Source organism: Triticum urartu, chromosome 5 (assembly GCF_003073215.2).
Source record: "Triticum urartu cultivar G1812 chromosome 5, Tu2.1, whole genome shotgun sequence".
Classification (NCBI taxonomy): domain Eukaryota; kingdom Viridiplantae; phylum Streptophyta; class Magnoliopsida; order Poales; family Poaceae; genus Triticum; species Triticum urartu.
In genome coordinates this window covers 162057972-162084111 of record NC_053026.1, presented here as the reverse complement: position 1 = coordinate 162084111, position 26140 = coordinate 162057972, and positions in this window count along the sequence as shown.

Here is a 26140-nt window from a genome sequence, read left to right as displayed (position 1 = left end):
GCCCCGAACGGACTCCAGTTCAGCCTTCCCGAGAGGTTTTAGGGCTTGGCGGCGGCTCCATATCGTAAAACGCAATGATTTCTTCTCCCTGATTTTTTCTCCCCAAAACACAATATATAGAGTTGGAGTTGGAGTCGGAGAGGCACCAGGGGGCCCACGAGGTATGGGGCGCGCCCTAGGGGGGAAGCGTGCCCCCACCCTCGTGGAGAGGTGGTGGGCCCCCTGGCCTTCATTTTTTGCAGGTATTTTGTATATTTTCCAAAAAGTTGCTTCGTGAAGTTTCAGGTCATTCCGAGAACGTTTGTTTCTGCACATAAATAACACCATGGTAATTCTGCTGAAAACAGCGTCAGTCCGGGTTAGTTCCATTCAAATCATGCAAGTTAGAGTCCAAAATAAGGGCAAAAGAGTTTGGAAAAGTAGATACGACGGAGACCTATCAACTCCCCCAAGCTTAAACCTTTGTTTGTCCTCAAGAAATTCAGTTGACAAACTGAAAGTGATAAAGAAAAAACTTTTACAAACTCTGTTTCCTCTTGTTGTTGTAAATATGTAAAGCCAGCATTCAAGTTTTCAGCAAAGATTATAACTAACCACATTCACAATAACTCATAGGTCTCAAGTTTACTCATATCAATAGCATAATCAACTAGCGAGCCATAATAATAAATTTCGGATCACAACACTTTCTCAAAACAATCATAATCTGATATAACAAGATGGTATCTCGCTAGCCCTTTCTGAGACCGCAAAACATAAATGCAGAGCACCTTTAAGGACCAAGGACTGACTAGACATTGTAATTCATGGTAAAAGAGATCCAGTCAAGTCATACTCAATGTAAACTAACAATAATGAATGCAAATGACAGCGGTGCTCTCCAACTGGTGCTTTTTAATAAGAGGATGATGACTCAGCATAAAAGTAAATAGATAGGCCCTTCGTAGAGGGAAGCAGGGATTTGTAGAGGTGCCAGAGCTCGGTTTTGAAATAGAGGTGAATAATATTTTGAGCGGTATACTTTCATTGTCAACATAACAACCAAGATATGGCAATATCTTCCATGTTACACACATTATAGGCGGTTCCCAAATAGAATGGTAAATTTTATACTCCCCCTTCCACCAACAAGCATCAATCCATGGCTTGCTCGAAACAACGAGTGCCTCCAACTAACAAGAGTCCATGGGGGAGTTTTGTTTGCAATTATTTTGATTTAGCTTGCATAAAGCATGGGACTGGGCATCCCGGTGGCCAGCCATTTATCTCGTGAGTGAAGAGCGAAGTCCACTCCTCTTGAGAATAACCCGCCTAACATGGAAGATACAGACAGCCCTAGTTGATACATGAGCTATTCGAGCATACAAAACAGGATATTTATTTGAAGGTTTGGAGTTTGGCACATACAAATTTACTTGGAACGGCAGGTAGATACCGTATATAGGTAGGTATAGTGGACTCATGTGGAATAACTTTGGGGTTTAAGGGATTGGATGCACAAGCAGTATTCCTACTTAGTACAGGTGAAGGCTAGCAAAAGACTGGGAAGCGACTAGCTAGAGAGCGACAACAATCATGAACATGCATTAAAATTAATCAACACCGAATAAAAGCATGAGTAGGATATAATCCACCATGAACATAAATATCGTGAAGGCTATGTTGATTTTGTTTCAACTACATGCGTGAATATGCTCCAAGTCAAGTCACTTAAATCAATCAGAGGAGGATACCACCCTATCATACCACATCATAACTATCTCAATAGCATGTTGGCACGCGAGGTAAAACATTATAACTCATAGCTAATGAAGCATGGCACAAGAAACTATGATCTCTAGTTGTCATTGCAAACATGTTTATTCATAATAGGCTGAATCAGGAATGATGAACTAATCATATTTACAAAAACAAAAGAGGTCAAGTTCATACCAGCTTTTCTCATCTCAGTCAGTCCATCATATATCATCATAATTGCATTTCACTTGCACGACCGAATAGTGTGAATAATAATAATAGTGCACGTGCATTGGACTAAGCTGGAATCTGCAAGCATTCAATACACATGAGAAGACAAGGCAATATGAACTATTTTGTCAGATCAACATTTATGCATATAAGAGCCACTTCAACAATTTAATCATGGTCTTCTCCTATTAACCCCTAAAGAAAAGAAAAGAAATAAAACTATTTACACGGGAAAGCTCCCAACAAGCAAAAGAAGAACAGGAAATCTTTTTGGGTTTTATTTTTAATTACTACTACAAGCATGGAAATTAAACTAATTAAAAGCTACAACTAATTTTTTGGTTTTTCTTAAGGTTTATTAAACACACAAGAAGAAAGCATAAAAAGGAAAATAAACTAGCATGGATGATACAATGAAAAAGTATGAGCACCGACATCTAGCAATGAGTGTGCGAACATAAGTGTAATGTTGGTGGGAAATACGTACTCCCCCAAGATTAGGCTTTTGGCCTAAGTTGGTCTATGGCCACGGCTGGCCTAGCGGATATCCATAATAGTAGTTAGGGTCGTACTGAGAAGAAGAAGAAGAGGAAGACTCCGATTGCCACTGGCTGACAATCATCTCCGGATCCCACTGGTAATTGGACTGTCGTGAAGGATCAACTTGTGGTTCTGGCTCTGGCTCCTCGGCTGGTGCAGGGTTCCGGTAGGCGTGAATAGCCTTCAACGGAACAAGGTACGTGCCTGAAGATAAATCAAACAAAGAAGGAGCAGGCAAGGTAATAGTCTCAGGATGATGTTTATTAAAGAACAATTGATATTTAAGCTCTCCTTCCCTATTCTTAACAATAAAATCATGTGCCACCATACTTTTATAATCTAGATAAACACGAGGTGGGACCTTTTCTTCCTTCTCAAAATGCCTAATAGGTATGTTAAAATGTGTAGCTAGGCGTGAAGCATAGATGCCTCCAAAGATAGGGCCTTTGGTACGGTTCAGACTTAACCGTTTAGCAGTAATGGTGCCCATACTAAAAGTGTTATCACTGTATAAACCGTGGAGCAGAATAATAATATCAGGGATACTAAGGGTTCCACAGTTTCCACGACCAATTAAGCAACGACTAGCAAATAATGCAAAGTAACGTAAAACAGGAAAATGTATGCTAGTGATTCGTGCATCGGAAACCTTCCTTGTTTCCCCTACGGTGATAGTGTCAATAAACCCCTCCACATCATCATGATGTGGTTCTTCTATCTTGCCCTCAAAAGGGACTAAACAAATCCAACAAAAATCATAAAGTGATATCTCCTTATGCTCATCATATAAATGAAACTCCACCGTAGGTGGCGAGTTCCTAGAATGGAAATGAAAGTTTTGCACAAAGGTATTTGTGAGTAAGAGATACTGATCGCATTGGTCGTGGAGGAAAGCGGTGAGGCCTGCATTCTTAGCCAATTCATGAAAATCTTCATAAATACCGGCCGCTCTCAAGAAATCATCGAAAGGCCATTCACACGCACGAACCTCCGCTGTGCACGGCAAATTATACTTAGGCTTCGGTGCCTTTTCCTTCGAGCTTTGGCTCGACGAGCCCCTCAATAGTCTCCTCATCATTTTCTGAAAAATTCTGAAATTTTTAGTAACTTCAAAATAAAAGTAAACCAAACTCAATAATATTGAGAGCAACTACTCCTACAAGTGCCTAGGGCCTATATCATGCATCAAAACTACTTTTGACCATATCAATTTGACATGCAAGCTCAAGAACAGGGTCACCTAAGCAGCAAAAATTTGCAATGAATAAAGCACTAGAACAAAAACTAATTGGACCAATGGAGGAGTCACATACCAAGGAACAATCTCCCCAAGCAGTTTTGTGAGAGGTGCTTTGAGAAAGGAGATCGAAAATGGCAGCAAAACGAGCTTGGACTCAGGTTTGAGCTGGATATTCGTGTGTGTGGGAGGAAGAAGAAGTGTGTGGGTGAAAGGATAAGTGGAGGAGGGCCATCGTGGGCCCACGAGGCAGGGGGACGCGCCTAGGGGGTAGGGCGCGCCCTCCACCCTCGTGGGCAGGTGGTTGACCCCCTTGCTGTGTTCTCAGTGCCAAATATTCTCAAATATTCTAGAAAAAATCATATTTAAATTTCAGGGCATTTGGGGAACTTTTATTTTCGAGGTATTTTTATATTGCATGGATAAACAGATAACGGACAGAAACATATTTATTTTTATTTTATTTAATATAAATAACAGAAAGTAAAAGTGGGTTATAGAGGGTTGTGCCTTCTAGTTTCATCCATCTCATGGTCATCAAAAGGAATCCACTAACAAGGTTGATAAAGTCTTGTTAACGAACTCATTCCGAATAACATGGAACGGGAGAAATTTCGACTAACCCTATGTTACCTCACTGGGGATATGCACATCCCCAATAATAAGAATATAATATTTTTTCTTGACAGTAGGAAGAGGAAATTCAAAACCTCCAAATATAATCGATGGAATTTTTCCAATAGAGTTGATACTATGGACTTGAGGTTGTTTCCTCGGAAAGTGTACCGTATGCTCATTACCATTAACATGAAAAGTGAAATTGCCTTTAGTGCAATCAATAACAGCCCCTGCAGTATTCAAAAAGGGTCTTCCAAGAATAATAGACATACTATCATCCTCAGGAATATCAAGAATAAAAAAGTCTGTTAAAATAGTAACGTTTGCAACTACAACAGGCACATCCTCACCAATACCGACAGGTATAGCAATTGATTTATCGCCATTTGCAAAGATATTTCAGTAGGTGTCAACTTATTCAAATCAAGTCTACGATATAAAGAGAGAGGCATAACACTAACACCGGCTCCAAGATCACATAAAGCAGTTTTAACATAGTTTCTTTTAATGGAGCATAGTATAGTTGGTACACCAGGATCTCCAAGTTTCTTTGGTATTCTACCCTTAAAAGTATAATTAGCAGGCATGGTGGAAATTTCAGCTTCCGGTATCTTTCTTTTATTTGTAATGATATCCTTCATGTACTTAGCATAAGGATTGGTTTTGATCATATCAGTTAATCGCATACGCAAAAAGATAGGTCTAATCATTTCAGCAAAGCGCTCAAAATCCTCATCATCCTTTTTCTTAGATGGTTTGGGAGGAAAATGCATGGGTTTCTGAACCCAAGGCTCTGTTTCTTTACCATGTTTCCTAGCAACAAAGTCTTTTTTATCATAACATTGATTCTTTGATTGTGGGTTATCAAGATCAAGAGCAGGTTCAATTTCTATATCATTATCATTACTAGGTTGAGCATCATTATGAACATTATCACTCACATTACCACTAGTTTCAGGTTCATTACCAGATTGTGTTTCAGCATCAGAAATAGAAATATCATTTGGATTCTCAGGTGTTTCAATAATAGGATAACTAGAAGCATGCAAAGTCCTATCATTTTTCTTTTTCTTCCTTTTAGAAGGATTAGGTGCATCTATTTTATTTCTCTGAGAATCTTGCTCAATTCTCTTAGGGTGGCCTTCAGGATACAAAGGTTCCTGAGTCATTCTACCAGTTCTAGTAGCCACTCTAACAACATTATCATTATTCTTATTATTCAATTCATTGAGCAAATCATTTTGAGCGTTAAGTACTTGTTCTACTTGAGTGGTAACCATAGAAGCATGTTTACTAATAAGTTTAAGTTCACCTTTGACATTAGCCATATAATCACCCAAGCGTTCAAGCATATTTGAATTGTATTTCAATTGTCTACCAAAATAAGCATTAAAGTATTCTTGCTTAGCCATAAATTTGTCAAACTCATCTAAGGATGGGCTAGCAAACTTAGTAAATGGGATTTCATCTTTATCATATCTATAGAGAGAATTTATCTATACTACCTTTGTCGGGTTATCAAGACCATGACTTTCTTCTATAGGTAATGGATTAAGATTATATGTTTCTTCAACATGCGGTAAATTAAGACCATGTATTTCTTCAATAGGAGGTAAATTCTTAACATCTTTAGCATTAATACCTTTTTCTTTCATAGATTTCTTTGCCTCTTGCATATCTTCGGGACTGAGAAATAGAATACCCCTCTTCTTCGGAGTTGGATTATGAATAGGCTTAGGAATTGGCTCCGGAGGTGTCGAATTATTTTCATTTGTCAACATATTATTCAATAAAATTTTAGCTTCATCCGGTGTTCTTTCCCTGAAAACAGAACCATCACAACTATCCAGGTAATCTCTAGAGGCATCGGTTAGTCCATTATAAAAGATATCAAGTATTTCATTTTTCTTAAGAGGATGATCAGGAAAAGCATTAAGTAATTGGAGGAGCTTCCCCCAAGCTTGTGGGAGACTCTCTTATTCAATTTGCACAAAATTATATATGTATCCCTTAAACCAGCTTGTTTCTTATGAGCAGGGAAATATTTAGCAGAGAAGTAATAAATAATATCCTGGGGACTATGCACACAACCAGGATCAAGAGAATTAAACCATTTCTTAGCATCACCCTTTAATGAGAACGGAAATATTTTAAGGATATAAAAGTAACGAGTTCTCTCATCTTTAGTGAACAGGGTGGCTATATCATTCAACTTATTAAGATGTGCCACAACAGTTTCAGATTCATAACCATGAAAAGGATCAAATTCAACCAAAGTAATTATATCAGGATCAACAGAGAATTCATAATCCTTATCAATAACACAGATAGGTGAAGTAGCAAAAGCAGGGTCAAGTTTCATTCTAGCACTTAGAGATTGCTTACTCCATTTAGCTAATAACCTTTTTAGTTCATTTCTATTTTTGCAAGCTAAAATAGTGAAAGAAGCTTCTTGATCAAAAACATAACCCTTAGGAATAACAAGTGATTCTTCATCATCACTTTCATCAGTATCATCAGATTCAATATTTTCAATTTCTCTAGCCCTAGCAATTTTTTCATTAAGAAAATCACTAAGTGGCACAGTAGTATCAGGCATAGAGGTAGTTTCATCATAAGTATCATGCATAGCAGAAGTGGCATCATCAATAACATGCGACATATCAGAACGAATAGCAGAAGCAGGTGTAGGTGTCACAAGCTTACTCAAAACAGAAGGCGAATCAAGTGCAGAGCTAGATGGCAGTTCCTTACCTCCCCTCGTAATTGAGGGATAGATCTTGGTTTTTGGATCTCTCAAGTTCTTCATAATGATAAGCAGATATATATCCCAAGTGACTCAAAGAATACAGCTATGCTCCACGGCAACGGCGCCAGAAAATAGTCTTGATAACCCACAAGTATAGGGGATCACAACAGTTTTCGAGGGTAAAGTATTCAACCCAAATTTATTGATTCGACACAAGGGGAGCCAAAGAATACTCTCAAGTATTAGCAGCTGAGTTGTCAATTCAACCACACCTGGAAACTTAATATCTGCAGCAAAGTGTTTAGTAGCAAAGTAATATGATAATAGTGGTAACGATAACAAAAGGTAACGGTAGTAAAAGTAATGTTTTTGGTATTTTGTAGTGATGATAGAAATAGCAACGGAAAGTAAATAAGCGAAGAACAATATATGGGAAGCTCGTAGGCAATGGATCGGTGATGGAGAATTATGCCGGATGTGGTTCATCATGTAACCGTCATAACCTAGGGTGACACAGAATTAGCTCCAGTTCATTGATATAATGTAAGCATGTATTCCGATTTCCGAATATAGTCATACATGCTTATGGAAAAGAACTTGCATGACATTTTTTGTCCTATCCTCCCGTGGAAGCGGGGTCCTTACGGAAACTAAGGGATATTAAGGCCTCCTTTTAATAGAGAACCGAAACAAAGCATTAACACATAGTGAATACATGAACTCCTCAAACTACGGTCATCACCGGTAAGTATCCCGATTATTGTCACTTCAGGGTTAACGGATCATAACACATAATAGGTGATTATAGACTTGCAAGATAGGATCAAGAACACTCATATATTGATGAAAACATAATAGGTTCAGATCTGAAATCATGGCACTCGGTCCCTAGTGACAAGCATTAAGCATAGCAAAGTCATAGCAACATCAATCTCAGAACATAGTGGACACTAGGGATCAAACCCTAACAAAACTAACTCGATTACATGATAGATCCCATCCAACCCATTACCGTCCAGCAGGCCTACGATGGAATTACTCACGCACGGCGGTGAGCATCATGATATTGGTGATGGAGGATGGTTGATGATGACGATGGCGACGAATTCCCCTCTCCGAAGCTCCGAACGGACTCCAGATCAGCCTTCCCGAGAGGTTTTAGGGCTTGGCGGTGGCTCCGTGTCGTAAAACGTGTTGATTTCTTCTCCCAGATTTTTTTCTCCCTGAAACACAATATATAGAGTTGGAGTTGGAGTCGGAGAGGCACCAGGGGGCCCACGAGGTAGGGGGGCACGCCCCCACCCTCGTGGAGAGGTGGTGGCCCCCCTGGCCTTCATCTTTTGTAGGTATTTTTTACATTTTCCCAAAAGTTGCTCCGTGAAGTTTCAGGTCATTCCGAGAACGTTTGTTTCTGCACATAAATAACACCATGGTAATTCTGCTAAAAACAGTATTAGTCCGGGTTAGTTCCATTCAAATCATGCAAGTTAGAGTCCAAAACTAGGGCAAAAGTGTTTGGAAAAGTAGATATGACGGAGACATATCATATAACAGGATGGTATCTCGCTAGCCCTTTCTAAGACCGCAACACATAAATGAAGAGCACCTTTAAAGAACAAGGACTAACTAGAAATTGTAATTCATGGTAAAAGAGATCCAGTCAATTCATACTCAATGTAAACTAACAATAATGAATGCAAATGACAGCGGTGCTCTCCAACTGGTGTTTTTTAATAAGAGGGTGATGACTCAACATAAAAGTAAATAGATAGGCCCTTCGTAGAGGCAAGCAGGGATTTGTAGAGGTGGTAGAGCTTGATTTTGAAATAGATATGAATAATATTTTGAGCGGTATACTTTCATTGTCAACATAACAACCAAGTGATGGCAATATCTTCCATGCTACACACATTATAGGTGGTTCCCAAACAGAATGGTAAAGTTTATACTCCCCCTCCACCAACAAGCATCAATCCATGGCTTGCTCGAAACAACGAGTGCCTCAAACTAACAATAGTCCTAGGGGGAGTTTTGTTTGCAATTATTTTCATTTGATTTGCATAAAGCATGGGACTGGGCATCCCAGTGACCAGCCATTTTCTCGTGAGTGAGGAGCGGAGTCCACTCCTCTTGAGAATAACTCGCCTAACATGGAAGATATGGACAACCCTAGTTGATACATGAGCTATTCGAGCATACAAAACAGAATGTTTATTTGAAGGTTTAGAGTTTGGCACATACAAATTTACTTGGAACGGCAGGTAGACACCGTAAATAGGTAGGTATGGTGGACTCATATGGAATAACTTTGGGGTTCATGGGATTGGATGCACAAGCAGTGTTCCCGCTTAGTACAGGTGAAGACTAGAAAAAGACTGGGATGCGACCAGCTAGAGAGCGACAATAGTCATGAACATGCATTAAAATTAATCAACACCGAATGCAAGCATGAGTAGGATATAATGCACCATGAACATAAATATCGTAGAGGCTATGTTGATTTTGTTTCAACTACATGTGTGAACATGTGCCAAGTCAAGCCACTGGAATCGTTCAAAAGAGGATACTACCCTATCATACCACATCACAACCATTTTAATAGCATGTTGGCACGCAAGGTAAACCATTATAAGCTCCTAGCTAATTAAGCATGGCATAAGTAACTATAATCTCTAATTGTCATTGCAAAAATGTTTATTCATAATAGGCTGAATGAGGAATGATGAACTAATCATATTTACAAAAACAAGAGAGGTCGAGTTCATACCAGGTTCTCCCATCTCAATCAGTACATCATATATCGTCATAATTGCCCTTCACTTGGACGACCGAATCATGTGATAATAATAACAATGCACGTGCATTGGACTAAGCTGGAATCTGCAAGCATTCAATAAACAGGAGAAGACAAGGCAATATGGACTCTTGGTTAAATCAACAATAATGCATATAGGAGTCACTTCAACAATTTAATCATGGTCTTCTCCTATCGACCCCCAAAGAAAAGAAAAAAAAACTATTTACACGGGAAAGCTCCCAACAAGGAAAAGAAGAAAGGGAAATCTTTTTGAGTTTTCTTTTTAGTTATTACTTCTATAGAAGGAAAAATAAAATAGCTAAAAACTATTACTATTTTCTTGTTTTTCTTAAGGTTTATCAAACACACAAGAAGAAAGCATAAAAACAAATAAACTAGCATGGATATTACAATGAAAAATTATGAGCACCGACATCTAGCAATGAGTGTGTGTACATGAATGTAATGCCGGTGAGAAATACGTACTCCCCCAAGATTAGGCTTTTGGCCTAAGTTGGTCTATGGCCACGGCTGGCCTGGCGGATATCCAAAGTTGTAACTGGGTCGTACTGTTATGGATACTCAGATTTCCACTGGCTAGCAATCACCTCCGGATCCCACTGGTAATCAGACTGTCGTGGAGGATTAAATTATGGTTCCGGCTCTGTCTCTGCAGCTGATGTAGGGTTCCGGTAGGCTTGAATGGCCTCCAACGGAACAAGGCACTTGCCTGTAGATAAATCAAACAAAGAAGGAGCGGGCAGGGTAATAGTCTCACGATGATGTTTATCAAAGAAAAATTTGTATTTAAGCTCCCTTTCCCTATTCTTTACAATAAAAGCATGTGCTACCATACTCTTATAATCTAAATAAACAGTAGGCAGCAAATTTTATTCCTTTTCATAGTGCCTAATAGGTATGTTATAGTATGCAGCAAGGCATGAAGCATAGACACCTCCAAAGATGGGGCCCTTTGTACGGTTCGGACTTAACCGTTTGGCAATAATACCGCCCATACTAACAGAGTCGTCACAGAATAAACCATGGAACAAAATAATAATATCAGGAACACTATGGTTTCCACAGTTTCTGCGACCAATTAAGCAATGACTAGCAAATATTGCAAAGTAGCGTAAAACAGGAAAATGTATGCTAGTGATTCTTGCATCGGAAACTTTCCTAGTTTCCCCTACAGTAATAGTGTCAATAAACCCGTCCACATCTGTATGATTTGATTCCTCTAAGCTACCCTCGAAATTTATTTTGCAAACCCTGCAAAATTCATATAGTGACATATTCTTAACCACATCATATAAATGAAACTCTACTGAAGGAGGTGATTCCTTAGGATAATAGTAGAAGTTTTGCACAAAAGTATGAGCGAGTAAGAGATACTGTTCGCGTTGGTCGCGGAGGAAGTCGGTGAGGCCCGCATTCTTAGACAATTCATAAAAATCATCATAAATCCCGGGTGCTCTCAAGAAATCATTGGAAGGCCATTCACACAGCCGAACCTCTGCGGCGCTAGGAAGATTATATTTGGGCTTCTCTGCTTCTGCATTTTGCTTTTCCTTCGAGCTTCGGCTTGATGAGCCCCTCAAAAATCTCTTCATTATTTTCTAAAAAATTCTAAATTTTTTAGTAACTTCAAATAAAAGTAAACCAAACTCATCAAAACTGATAGCAACTACTCCTACAAGTGCCTAGAGCCTATATCATGCATTAGAACTACTTGGAACCATATAAATTTGACATGCAAGCTAAAGAACATGGTCACCTGGGCATCACAAATTTGCAATGAATAAACCACTAGAACAAAAAACTAATTGGACCAATGGAGGAGCCACATACCAAGGAACAATCCCCCAAAGAAGTTTTGTGAGAGGTGCTTTGAGCAAGGAGATCGAAAATCGCAGCAAAATGAGATAGAACTCGTGCTTGAGCTGGATGGTGATTTTTTTGGGAGGAAGAAAAAGTGTGTGGGTGCAGGAATAAGTGGAGGGGAGCCACAGTGGGCCCACGAGGCAAGGGGCGCGCTCGGGGGGGTGGGCACGCCCTGGACCCTCGTGGCCAAGTGCTTGCTCCCCCTGCTGCGTTCTCAATGCCAGATATTCTCAAATATTCCAGAAAAATCATATTTAAATTTCAGGGCATTTGGAGAACTTTTATTTTCAGGGTATTTTTTATTGCACGGATAATTCAAAAAATAGACAAAAATTACTATTTTTGCTTTATTTAAACTAAATAACAGAAAGTAAAAAGAGGGTATAGAAGGTTGTGCTTTCTAACTTCATCCATCTCATGCTCATCAAAAGGAATCCACTAACAAGGTTGATCAAGTCTTGTTAACAAACTCATTTCGAGTAACATGAAACCAGAGAAATTTTGAATGACACTGTGTTACCTCAACGGGGATATGCACATCCCCAGTAATAAGAATATCATATTTCTTCTTGAAAGTAGGAAGAGGAAATTCAAAACCTCCAAAAATAATCGATTGAATTTTTCCAATAGAATTGATACTGTGGACTTGAGGTTGTTTCCTTGGAAAGTGTACCGTATGCTCATTACCATTAACATGAAAAGTGACATTGCCTTTGTTGCAATCAATAACAGCCCTTGCAGTATTCAAAAAAGGTCTTCCAAGAATAATAGACATACTATCGTCCTCGGGAATGTCAAGAATAACAAAGTCCGTTAAAATAGTAACGTTTGCAACTACAATAGCCACATCCTCACAAATACCTACAGGTATAGCAGTTGATTTATCAGCCATTTGCAAGGATATTTCAGTAGGTGTTAACTTATTCAAATCAAGTCTACAATATAAAGAGAGAGGCATAACACTAACACCGGCCCCAAGATCACATAAAGCAGTTCTAACATAGTTTCTTTTAATGGAGCATGGTATAGTTGGTACTCCTGGATCTCCTAGTTTCTTAGGTATTCCACCCTTAAAAGTATAATTAGTAAGCATGGTGGAAATTTCAGCTTCCGGTATCTTTCTTTTATTAGTAACAATATCTTTCATGTACTTAGCATAAGGATTCATTTTGAGCATATCAGTAAATCGCATACGCAAAAAGATAGGTCTAATCATTTCAGCAAAGCGCTCAAAATCCTGATTATCCTTTTTCTTGGATGGTTTGGGAGGAAAAGGAATGGGTTTCTAAACCCATGCTTCTCTATCTTTACAATGTTTCCTAGCAACAAAGTCTCTCTTATCATAACGTTGATTCTTTGATTGTGGGTTATCAAGATCAACAACAGGTTCAATTTCTACATCATTATCATTGCTAGGTTGAGCATCAATATGAACATTATCATTAACATTATCACTAGTTTCATGTTCATTACCAGATTATGTTTCAGCGTCAGAAATAGAGATATCATTGGAATTCTCAGGGGTGTCAATAGTAGGTTCACTAGAAGCATGCAAAGTCCTATCATTTTTCTTTTTCTTCTTCTTAGAAGGACTAGGTGCATCAATATCATTTCTCTGAGAATCTTGCTCAATTCTCTTAGGATGGCCCTCAGGATACAAAGGTTCCTGGGTCATTTTACCACATCTAGTCATAACTCTAACAACATTATCATTTTTCTTACTATTTAATTCATTGAGCAAATCATTCTAAGCCTTAAGTGCTTTTTCTACTTGAGTGGTAACCAGAGAAACATGTTTACTAATGAGTTTAAGTTCACCTTTAACTCTAGATATATAATCACCCAAGTATTCAATCATATAAGCATTTTGTTTCAATTGTCTACCAAAATAAGCATTGAAGTCTTCTTGCTTAACCGTAAAGTTATCAAACTCATCCAAACATTGGCTAGCAAACTTAGTAGGAGGGACTTCAACTTTAGCATATCTATAGAGAGAATTTACCTTTACTACCTGTGTCGGGTTATCAAGACCATGTGTTTCTTCAATAGGTGATGGATTAAAACCATATATTTCTTCAATAGGCCGTAAATTAAGACCATGTATTTCTTCAATAGGAGGTAAATTCTTAATATCTTTAGCTTTAAAACCCTTTTCTTTCATGGATTTCTTTGCCTCTTGCATATCTTCAGGACTGAGAAATAGAACACCCCTTTTCTTCGGAGTTGATTTAGGAATAGGCTCAGGAGCTGGCTCAGGAAGTGTCCAATTATTTTCATTTGTCAACATATTATTCAATAGAATTTCAGCTTCATCTGGTGTTCTTTCCCTGAAAAGAGAACCAGCACAACTATCCAGGTGGTCTCTAGAAGCATCGGTTAGTCCATTATAAAATATATCAAGTATTTCATTTTTCTTAAGAGGATGATCAGGCAAAGCATTAAGTAATTGGAGAAGCCTGCCCCAAGATTGTGGGACACTCTCTTCTTCAATTTGCACAAAATTATATATATCCCTTAAGGTAGCTTGTTTCTTATGAGCAGGGAAATATTTAGCAGAGAAGTCAAAAATCATATCCTAGGGACTACGCACACAACCAAGATCAAGAAAATTAAACCATATCTTAGGATCACCCTTTAATGAGAACGGCAATATTTTAAGGATATAAAAGTAGCGAGTTATCTCATCATTAGTGAATAGGGTGGCTATATCATTTAAACAACAGTTTCAGATTGATAACCATAGAAAGGATCAGATTCAACTAAAGTAATTATCTCAGGATCAACAGAGAAATCATAATCCTTATCAGTAACAAAGATAGGTGAAGTAGCATAAGCAGGATCATATTTCATTCTAGCATTCAGAGTTTTTTGTTTCAGCTTAGCTAATAATTTCTTAAGATCACTCCTATCATTGCAAGCAAGAAAATCTCTAGCAGTTTCTTCATCCATAACATAGCCCTCAGGCACAACAGGTAATTCATATTTATTAGGAAAGCCTTCATCATCACTTTCATCAATATTATCAGTTTCAATAATTTCATTCACTCTAGCCCTAGCAAGTTGTTCATCAAGAAATTCACCAAGTGGCACAGTAGTATCAAGCATAGAAGTAGTTTCATCATAAGTATCATGCATAGAAGAAGTGGCATCATCAATAATATGTGACATATCAGAATTAATAGCAGAAGAAGTATTAGGTGTCGCAAGCTTACTCAAAATAGAAGGTGAATCAAGTGCAGAGCTAGATGGCAGTTCCTTACCTCCCCTCGTAGTTGAGGGATAAATTTTTGTTTTCTCGTCTTTCAAGTTCTTCATAGTGACCAGCAGATATAAATCCCAAGTGACTCAAAGAATAGAGCTATGCTCCCCGACAACGGCGCCAGAAAATAGTCTTGATAACCCACAAGTATAGGGGATCGCAGCCGTTTTCGAGGGTAGAGTATTCAACCCAAATTTATTGATTCCACACAAGGGGAGCCAAAGAATATTCTCAAGTATTAACAGCTGAGTTGTCAATTCAACCACACCTAGAAACTTAATATCTGCAACAAAGTGTTTAGTAGCAAAGTAATATGATAGTAGTCGTAACGGTGGCAAAAGGTAACAGTAGCAAAAGTAATATTTTTGGTGTTTTATAGTGATGATAACAATAGCAATGGAAAAGTAAATAAGCGAAGAACAATATATGGAAAGCTCATAGGCAATGGATCGGTGATAGAGAATTATGCCGGATGTGGTTCATCATGTAACAGTCATAACATAGGGTGACACAGAACTAGCTCCAATTCATCAATGTAATGTAGGCATGTATTCCGAATATAGTCATACATGCTTATGGAAAAGAACTTTCATGACATGTTTTGTCCTACCCTCCCGTGGCAGCGGGGTCCTATTGGAAACTAAGGGATATTAAGGCCTCCTTTTAATAGAGTACCAGACCAAAGCATTAACACATGGTGAATACATGAACTCCTCAAGCTACGGTCATCACCGGGAGTGGTCTCGACTATTGTCACTTCGGGGTAGCCGGATCATAACACGTAGTAGGTGACTATAGACTTGCAAGATAGGATCAAGAACTCACATATATTCATGAAAACATAATAGGTTCAGATCTGAAATCATGGCACTCGGTCCCTAGTGACAAACATTAAGCATAGCAAAGTCATAGCAACATCAATCTCAGAACATAGTGGATACTAGGGATCAAACCCTAACAAGACTAACTTGATTACATGATAAATCTCATCCAACCCATCACCGTCCAGCAAGCCTACGATGGAATTACTCACGCACGGTGGTGATCATCATGAAATTGGTGATGGAGGATGGTTGATGATGACAACGGCGACGGAATCCCCTCTCCGGAGCCCCGAGCGGACTCCAGATCAGCTCTCCCAAGAGAGTTTAGGGCTTGGCGGCGGCTCCGTATCGTAAAACGCGATGAATCTTTCTCCTTGATTTTTTTCTCCCCGAACACGAATATATGGAGTTGGAGTTGAGGTCGGTGGAGCTCCAGGGGGCCCACGAGGCAGGGGGCGCGCCCCACCCTCATGGCTAGGGTGTGGCCCCCCTGACCTTGATTCTTTGCCAGTATTTTTTATTATTTCCAAAAATAATCTCCATGGAGTTTCAGGTCATTCCGAGAACTTTTGTTTCTGCACATAAATAAAACCATGGCAATTCTGCTGAAAATAGCGTTAGTCCGGGTTAGTTCCATTCAAATCATGCAAGTTAGAGTCGAAAACAAGGGCAAAAGTGTTTGGAAAAGTAGATACGACGGAGATGTATCACACAACTACGAAGAAGAGAAGAAGATCCCGATGGCATCCCTTGAGTTCCAAGACTATGTCCTCATTTGGTGGGAACAAGTCATTGAGCGCCGTGAGGCAAGAGGTGAACCACCCATCACTACTTGGGCGCAAATGAAGATGTCATGAGAGCACGCTTCATGCCTACCTACTACAACCGCGACCTCTTCAAGAAACTCCAACTACTCAAGCAAGGGACCAAGAGCGTTGAAGAGTACTACAAGGAAATGGAGATTGCAATGATACGAGCCAATGTCACGGAAGATGATGAGCAAACTATGGCACGTTTCTTGAATGGACTCAATCATCCTATCAAGAAGATCGCCGACTTCCAACCATACTCGAACCTCATGGAGCTAGTGCATCAAGCTACCAAAGCAGAACGTCAAGTGCAAGATGACTTCAAGTATGCCAAGTTCTCATCCAAGTCATACAACTTATCCAACATGGAAGCTTCAATGAATCCAACACCGTCTACCAAGCCTTCTACAAGCAACGTCGACAAGTCGAGTTACAAGAAAACTTCGACTACTCCAAGTCATCCTCCTTCAACGAGAAACTTCAAGCCGAGAGCTTCATCATCATCTACCCCAACCGATGAGACCGTCAAGACAAGTTCCTTCAAATGCTTCACATGTGGACGCCGAGGCTACAAGTCCTTTGAGTGTACCAACAAGAGAACCATGATCCTCAACGACGATGGTACATATGACTCCATGAGGAAGGAGAAACGGAAGCACTTGAGCAAGTCGCCATGCACCGCCAAGTGAACGATGAAGAGGAACAAGTCTTTTGCGATGAAGATTCAAGTCCCGCTCTAGTTGTCTCCAAGGTCTTGACTCTTCAACATCACCAAGAAGAATACCAAAGATGCCATATCTTTCATACCACGGCCGGCATCAATGGAAGGTCTGTCAAGGTCATCATCGATGGAGGGAGTTGTCACAACTTAGGAAGTGAAGAACTTTGCTCCAAGATCCAATTTCCCAAGACGAAGCACCCACATCCCTACAAAGTTCAATGGCTAAGCGACTCCGGCACTATCCAAGTCGAGCATCGAGTACAAGTCTCCTTCAAAATTGGCGCCTACGAAGACACTTTGGAGTGTGATGTTGTTCCAATGACCATTTGACACCTTCTTCTTGGACGCCCATGGCAATTTGATAGAGGTGTCATCCACAATGGCCAAACGAACCACTACATCTTCAAGATGAAAGGGAAGGAGTACGTACTTCACCCCATGTCTCCAAGCCAAGTGATCACCGACAAGCAAGCCACCCATCGTGGAGAGAATAGTGAGAGAACGAACCACCAAAAAGAGAGTGAGCGCCACAAGCCCAAATTGAGTGCCTCCACGATGAGCGAAAAGAAGAACTTAGTTCTATTTGCCACCAAAAGTGAGATAAGAGGAGTGTGTGAGAACTCATCTAGTGTCCTACACTATGTCCTTTTGTGCAAGGACGACGCACCAAAAGCTAACACCTCTCACGCTCTACCTTTAGTGTTGTCTTCTCTTTTGAAGGAATTCCAAGATGTTTTCCCCGACGAGCTACCTCCGGGACTACCTCCACTACGAGGCATCGAGCACCGCATCGACCTCATCCCCAAAGCACCTCTACCAAACAAAGCTCCCCACCGCGTCAACCCCGAAGTAACCAAAGAAATACAAAGGCAAGTAAAGCATCTCATAGACCATGGACATGTGCGCGAAAGTTTGAGTCCGTGTTCCGTTCTGGTCATTCTTGTGCCAAAAAGAGACGGTAGCTTTCGCATGTGCTCCGATTGTAGACCTATCAACGCTATCACCCTTCGCTATAGGTATCCCATTCCACACCTTGATGATATGCTTGATGAACTTAGTGCTGCCATTATCTTTTCAAAAATTGAGCTTAAAAGTGGTTACTATCAAATCGGCATACAAGAGGGTGATGAAGGGAAAACCGCTTTCAAAACAATGTTTGGCTTGTATGAGTGGTTATCCATGCCTATGAGTCTATCGGAAGCACCGGGTACTTTTATGCGTCTTATGAATTATGTCTTTCGCCCTTACATTGGTGAGTTTTTTGTGGTCTACTTTGATGATATCCTTGTTTATAGCAAATCTTTTAAAGATCATGTCACCCATGTCCGAACCGTTTTGCAAACTCTTCGAAAAGAGCGTCTCTATGCTAACATGGAAAATTGCCTTTTTGGCGTTGATAAGCTCGTTTTCTTGGGTTTTGTTGTTTCCTCTAAGGGTGTTCATGTTGATGACTCCATGATCAAATGCTATTAAAACTTGGCCACAACCAACCAACTTGCATCAAGTACGTAGCTTCCTTGGTCTAGCCGGTTTTTACCGTGATTTGTGAAGGACTTTAGCACCATTGCTTCACCTTTGCATGCTTTGAGCAAGAAAAATGCGCCTTTTGTTTGGGGACCATCCCAAGATACCACTTTCAATGAGCTTAAGAATTTTCTTACTCATGCTCCCGTGCTTGCATTACCCAACTTTGACAAGCCCTTTGAGATCCATTGCGATGCTAGTGGTAATGGCATAGGAGGTGTGTTGATGCAAGAGAAGCGTCCCATAGCTTACTTTAGTGAGAAACTTTCCGGAGTGCAACTCAATTACCCCATCTATGACAAAGAGTTATATGCTTTAGTGCGAGTTTCGCATGAATGGGAACACTATCTTCCCCCTCATGAATTTATCATCCACATCGATCATGAAACACTTAAATACCTTAAGGGTCAAACCAAGTTGAACAAGCATCATGCTAAGTGGAGTGAATTCATTGAGTCTTTTCCTTATGTCATCAAATACATCAAAGGCAAGGAAAATGTTGTGGCGGACGCTCTTTCCCGCATATGCATGCTTGCTACTCAACTTGGATTGGATGTCATTGGCTTTGAGCACATAAAAGACTTGTATGAGCATGATCCTACTTTTGCTATTCCTTATGCCAAATGTTTGAAGCATACCTTTTGGGAACACTATTACATCAAAAATGGATATCTTATGAGAGCTAACAAGCTTTGTATCCCCGAGTCTTCCCTTTGTTTGTTTCTTTTGCAAGAATCTCATGAAGGAGGACTAATGGGACATTTTGGACGTGACAAGACTTTTGCTACGCTCTCCAAGAACTATTATAGGCCTAAGATATTTCGCGACGTCAACTGCTTCACCAACCGATGCTCTACATGTCGCAAAGCTAAGTCTAAAGCTCAATCCCATGGCCTTCACATGCCTCTTCCAATTCGAAATCAACCATGGAAAGACATTAGCATGGATTTTGTACTTGGTTTGCCTAGGAGTAGAAATGGAAAGGATTCGGTATTTGTTGTTGTGGACCGTTTCTCTAAGATGGCACATTTCATTCCTTGCAACAAGATAGATGATGCTTCACATGTTGCGAATCTCTTTTCTAGGGAAATATTGCGTCTACATGGAGTGCCAAAGACGATTGTCTCGGACCGCGACGTCAAGTTCCTAAGCTACTTTTGGAAGGCCATATGCGCCAAGCTCAGAATCAAGCTACTCTTCTCCACGGCTTACCATCCTCAAACCGACGGCCAAACGGAGGTGACCAACTACACACTCCCCACTCTACTTCGAGTGCTAATCAAGAAGAACATCAAGGAGTGGGAGGAGTATCTACCTATCGCCAAGTTCGCCTACAACCGCGCAAGACACTCAACAACCGGCAAGTCCCCCTTCGAGGTCGTCTACGGATTCAACCCTTTGTCCCCATTGGACATTCTTCCTCTGCCACTACAAGAGTGCATCAATATGGACGCAAGTGCACGTGTGAACCATCTCAAGAAGGTGCATGAAGATACAAGGCAAACCATTGAGCGCCAAGTACAATGGCTTGCGACCAAGCGCAACATCAACAAGCACCCCATGGTATTCAACATTGGAGATCTTATGTGGCTACACCTTCGCAAGGTCCGCTTCCCCCACGAACGCAAGTCCAAACTTCGACCACGAGCGGACGAACCCTTCAAGGTGCTTGAATGCTACAACAACAACAACAACAACAACAACAACAACGCCTACAAGATCGACCTCCCGCGCGACAAGTACTCCATGAGCGACATCTTCAACATCAAGGATCTCTCGCCCTACCATGGTGATGAGGATTTTGATCCGAGGTCGGATCTTCCCCAAGGGAGGGGAGATGATGCATGCGGAGCATCCTACGGTCATCCCCATGGACCTACCATCGTCTCACGAAGTGCCAAGAGGACCTATGAATCGAGCTAGAGCTAGAGCTCTCGAGACCGAGGTGAGTTCTCTCCTTAGTGATATTGCACATGATCCCCTCGAGGCATGGCTACTACCTAAGTCCGAGATGTTGTGCTTGATTAGGTACCAAGAGGACCCTCCCGAAGATGCACGTGAAGACGGACAAGCCGCCAAGTCCACGGATGAAGAGGAACGCCGAAAGGAGAAGAAGGCATCTCCAGGGCCTGAACATCCGGCCCAGAGCCCGAACATCCGGCCGCTGGAGACATCAGCTACAACCGCCTTCCAGCCATTGGACATCTACACGCCCCGGACATCTGGCCCCAGCCCGGACATCCGGCCTCTCGCCCGGATATCCAGATAAGCTGCAATAGAGAACAGAAGGGAACCCCTGCCAGCCCGGACATCCGGCCTTCCGCGAACGCCTGGACGTCCGGCCTCCCCTATCTATGCATAGTGTAAGGGCCCGAGGCCCGTTGAAAGGACATGCGATTCCCCCATGTGTGGTTTTGGTAATTTATGGCATTCTCTATGGACTAATGGTTGCATTGAGTTATATTTGAAGGATTTGTCCATAGGCATTTCTTGAAGTCCATGTGTTGGTTTCAAGGAGTTTATGAGTTGACCAAGGTGCTATTAAGGAATTATGCAAATATTGCTCATGTGAGTGTTGAGATTATAAGGAATTATGCAAAGATTGCTCATGTGAGTGTTGAGCTTATTGCAAGCATGTCTTGAAGAAGAAGATTGTGTGATCATTCATGTTTACCTTCAAGACATCATCCAAATGAAGAGAGTTGGAAATATTCAAGATTGATCAAGACTAAGTCAATAGTGAATCAAGTTGATCAACTCACAAAGCGTAGAAGATATACCGAGAGGGGTCAAGTGATCCCATGGTATGGTAAGCGTTGTCCATTAAGCTTTGTGTACTAACCCATGGTCTATGTGAGAGTTCTATATGGGGTTAGGTATGTGCCCATGAGATAACATAAAGAGGAAGATATCATACAACCCATGGAGAGGATGAAACCAAGTGGTGATCGTCATCAAGATTGCCGTGTGCAAGTTCAAGTGGAGCATCACGAAGAGATCAAGTGCTTGAAGCTTGATGTCCATTGTGGTGACAATGGACTTGTGAGGATGTGCGGAAGAGTGGCTCACCCATAGTGGATTATGAGGGAGCTGATAGGTGAGAACTTGATGAACGAGTTCACGCCCGAGGGTGGCCCGATCTTCATGTCATAGGATCGAATCGGGAGGGATAAATAGCTGCAAGCAGCCGAGATAACTATCTTTATACCTGCCAAGGTTGGATGCAACCCGTACATTGGGGAAGGCTGGCCGAAGCTACAAGAACTTCAACCCATTGTCCGAACAATCGCACAACCACAAACCGGGACTAATCCACACAAAACAGACGGAACCGCAGAGCACGAACTAGGCAGAACCAGAGGCTCCTTCTCATGAATACGAATGAACTCACAAGAGCAAAGGTAGCAAGATCTCTCAGATCTCTCTAGCAGTCTGGCTACATAAGCCTGTAGCTGAATGGTTTGACAAAAGGTTCTCTAGAGGATGGGGGATATGGGGTTTTATATCAGGGACAACCCCCCTTGGCTAGGTGTGAAAATGGTTCCAAAGTAAACATGTTTGCAAGGCTTTCTTGGGGGAATAAGCAGTCAATTTTGGGAGTTGTTGGAGAGCTCCTCGAAAATTCATGAAGCCTGGACACCTTCCACGAGAATGAGTACAACTTTTGACTCACAACTCCAAATGATGTGAGGTTTTTTGCATTGGAAAGATAATTTGATGTAGCTTCTGTTGATGTACCCCTTTGGCACCGTCTCTCCATCACATGGGTGTGGCACACCAAAGAATCAGAGGTAAAAACTGACAGCATTAGCTTCACTTGAAACTTGTTTTCTCCAAACTTGTTCCTCCAAAGCGGTTGCTTCAAGAGCTCATAGGTTGTTGGATTGCTTCCATGTTATACATAAGTTCAACCAACAACAATGGAGATGAAAGCACAATTGTGTCATCAAGGTTACAAGGTAAACTTAAGTTAGCGTTCACCTGATCACTTATTTGTTTGGCGCAACTTCTTGTGATTGGACCTATAATTGTTGGAGACTTTTCGATGGTTGTGGTGTCCTCATCATCCTCCCCCTCTTGAAGAGGAGTCATCCTCGACTCTGATGGTCCAAGGTATGGAGAGAGGTTAGACACATTGGAAGTTGGACTAACACCATAATCCATCGGAAGGTCAATCTTGTAGGCATTGTCATTGATCTTCGCAAGAACTTTGAATGGACCATCGCCACATGGCTGCAACTTGCATTTGCATTGATCTGGGAAATGATCCTTCCACAGGTGTACCCACACAAGATCACCTTCTTCAAACAACACCTTCTTTCTTCCCTTGTTTGCTCATTTTGCATATTGTTCAATCATCTTCTTAATATTTTCCTTGTTCTTCTCATGAATTTTCTTCACAAAGTCAGCACACTTACTTGCATCAAGATTGGTTTGCTCCTGCAATGGTAACGGCAAAAGATCTATGGGAGCAGCAGGTTTGAAACCATAAACAATTTCAAAAGGACAAAATTTAGTGGTCGAATGTACTGCCATATTGTATGCAAACTCCATGTGGGGGAGACACTCTTCCCACATCTTTAAATTTTTCTTCAAAACTGCTCTCAGCATCATGGATAGTGTGTGGTTGACATATTCAGTTTGTCCATCCGTTTGTGGATGGCATGTAGTGGAAAAGAGAAGCTTTGTTCCTAGCTTTGCCCACAACGTTTTCCAAAAATAGCTCAGAAACTTGGTGTCACTATCTGAAACAATAGTGCGTGGTACTCCATGTAGCCGCATGACTTCCCTGAAAAACAAATCAACAATGTGTGAAGCATCATCGCTCTTATGACATGGGATAAAATGAGCCATTTTGCTAAACCTATCAACCACCACAAAAACTAAATCACTCCCCCTCTTAGCACGTGGTAATCCAAGAACAAAATCCATAGAAATATCTTCCCAAGCTATACTAGGAATTGATAAGGGGGTATAAAGTCCATGAGGGTTTAAACATGACTTAGCTTTGCAGCAAATCTCACAACATAGCACGTAGCGCTCAACATCACGCCTCATCCTTGGCCAAACGAAATGGTCGATCAACACACTCTCAGTTTTATTTGCTCCAAAATGTCCCATGAGACCGCCAACATGAGCCTCCTGCAAAAGCAAAAAATGAACAGAGCATTCTGGGATGCATAATTTGTTAGCTCGAAACAAAAATCCATCATGCAAGTGAAACTTTTCCCAACCTTTTCCCTCACTACACTTTGAGTGTGGTTCAGCAAAATATGGGTCATTTACATACAATTATTTAATGCTTTGCAACCCAAGAATTTTAGTATCAAGTTGTGAGAGTAAAATATGGCGTCAAGACAAAGCATCAGCAACAACATTATCTTTTCCTTTCTTGCACTTGACAATATAGGGAAAAGATTCTATGAATTCACTCCATTTTGCATGTCTACGGTTCAGTTTTTGTTGACCCCTAAGGTGCTTTAAAGATTCATGGTCGGAATGTATCACAAATTCTTTAGGCCACAAATAATGTTGCCATGTTTCCAAAGATCTCACAAGTGCATATAATTCTTTGTCATAAACTGAGTAATTTAGACTTGGACCACTTAGCTTCTCACTAAAATATGCAATAGGCCTGCCTTCTTGCATTATTACACCTCCAATACCTAAACCACTTGCATCACATTCAATTTCAAAAGTCTTACCAAAGTTGGGTAGTGCAAGCAATGGTGTGGATGTCAATTTTTCTTTCAGCTCTTGGAAGGCCTTCTCTTGTGCGTTTGCCCACTTGAATGGAACATCTTTCTTGCTTAGCTCATTCATTGGGGCAGCAATGGTGCTGAAGTCCTTCACAAACCGACGGTAGAAACCAGCAATGCCAAGAAAGCTTTGTACTTGGCTTACATTTTGTGGAGGCATCCACTCACTGATGGCCTTGAACTTCTCCTCATCTACCTCCACACCTTGTCCTGAAACAACAAAGCCAAGAAACACATCTTTTTCTATGCAAAATGTGCACTTTACGTTGTTAGCATATAATTTCTCCTCTCTTAGGACAGCAAGCACACACCGGATGTGTTCAACATGTTCATCCAAAGTTTTGCTATAAATCAGGATGTCATCAAAGTAAACAACCAGAAACTTGCCAATGAACATTCTAAGCACATGATTCATTAATATCATGAAGGTACTAGGTGCATTTGTCAATCCAAATGGCATAACTAACCACTCATACAAACAAGATTTTGTTTTGAAAGCAGTTTTCCATTCATCACCCTCTCTCATTCTAATTTGATGGTAGCCACTTCGCAAGTCAATTTTAGAAAAGATGGTGGCGCCACTAAGTTCATCAAGCATATCATCAAGCCTAGGTATGGGGTGCCTATACCTCACGGTGATGTTATTAATAGGCCTACAATCACAACACATTCGGGAAGATCCATCTTTCTTTGGTACTAAAAGAACGGGTACAACACAAGGAGAGAGACTTTCCCTTACATAACCTTTGTTTAGTTGGCCTTCAACTTGTCGTTGAATCTTCTTGGTTTCCTCCAGGTTTGTGCGGTATGGTGGTCGGTTCGGTAATGGGGCTCCTGGTACCAGATCAATTTGGTGTTCAATGCCTCTTTGTGGTGGCAGCCCTGGTGGTATCTCCTTGGGGAACACATCTTCATACCCCTGCAAAACTTCAGCAACAACACTAGGAGTGGTAGACGGTAGTTCGTTAGTAGAAAGAAAGTTGTCCCTGTACAAAAGTACAAAGAACACGGAATTGGGTTCTATCTACTCTCTCATGTCCCTTTTCCTAGCCATCATAACTAATACCTGTTTTTCCCATGTCTTGGTCAATTTAAGATATGGGGTTTTATTTGGCTTTGGATTCTCTCACTCACTATGTTGGTGGATGTCACTCAAGTGTTTCTCGCTCACTCTCTCTTTTTTCCAGATCATCCATCAATATTTCTTTGGGTGTCAAAGGGAGCAAAGATATGCGCTCTCCCTCGTATTGGAACGAGAGACGATTAGCACGGCCGCTAATTTGCACATCACGATCATACAACCAAGGTCTTCCCAACAACAATTGGCATGCTTGCATTGGCATCACGTCACATTCCACTTGGTCTCGATACTTCCCAATGGAAAACTGAACGGTGACTATATTTCTTACTCGAAGTGTACCACAATCATTGAGCCATTGCATCTTATATGG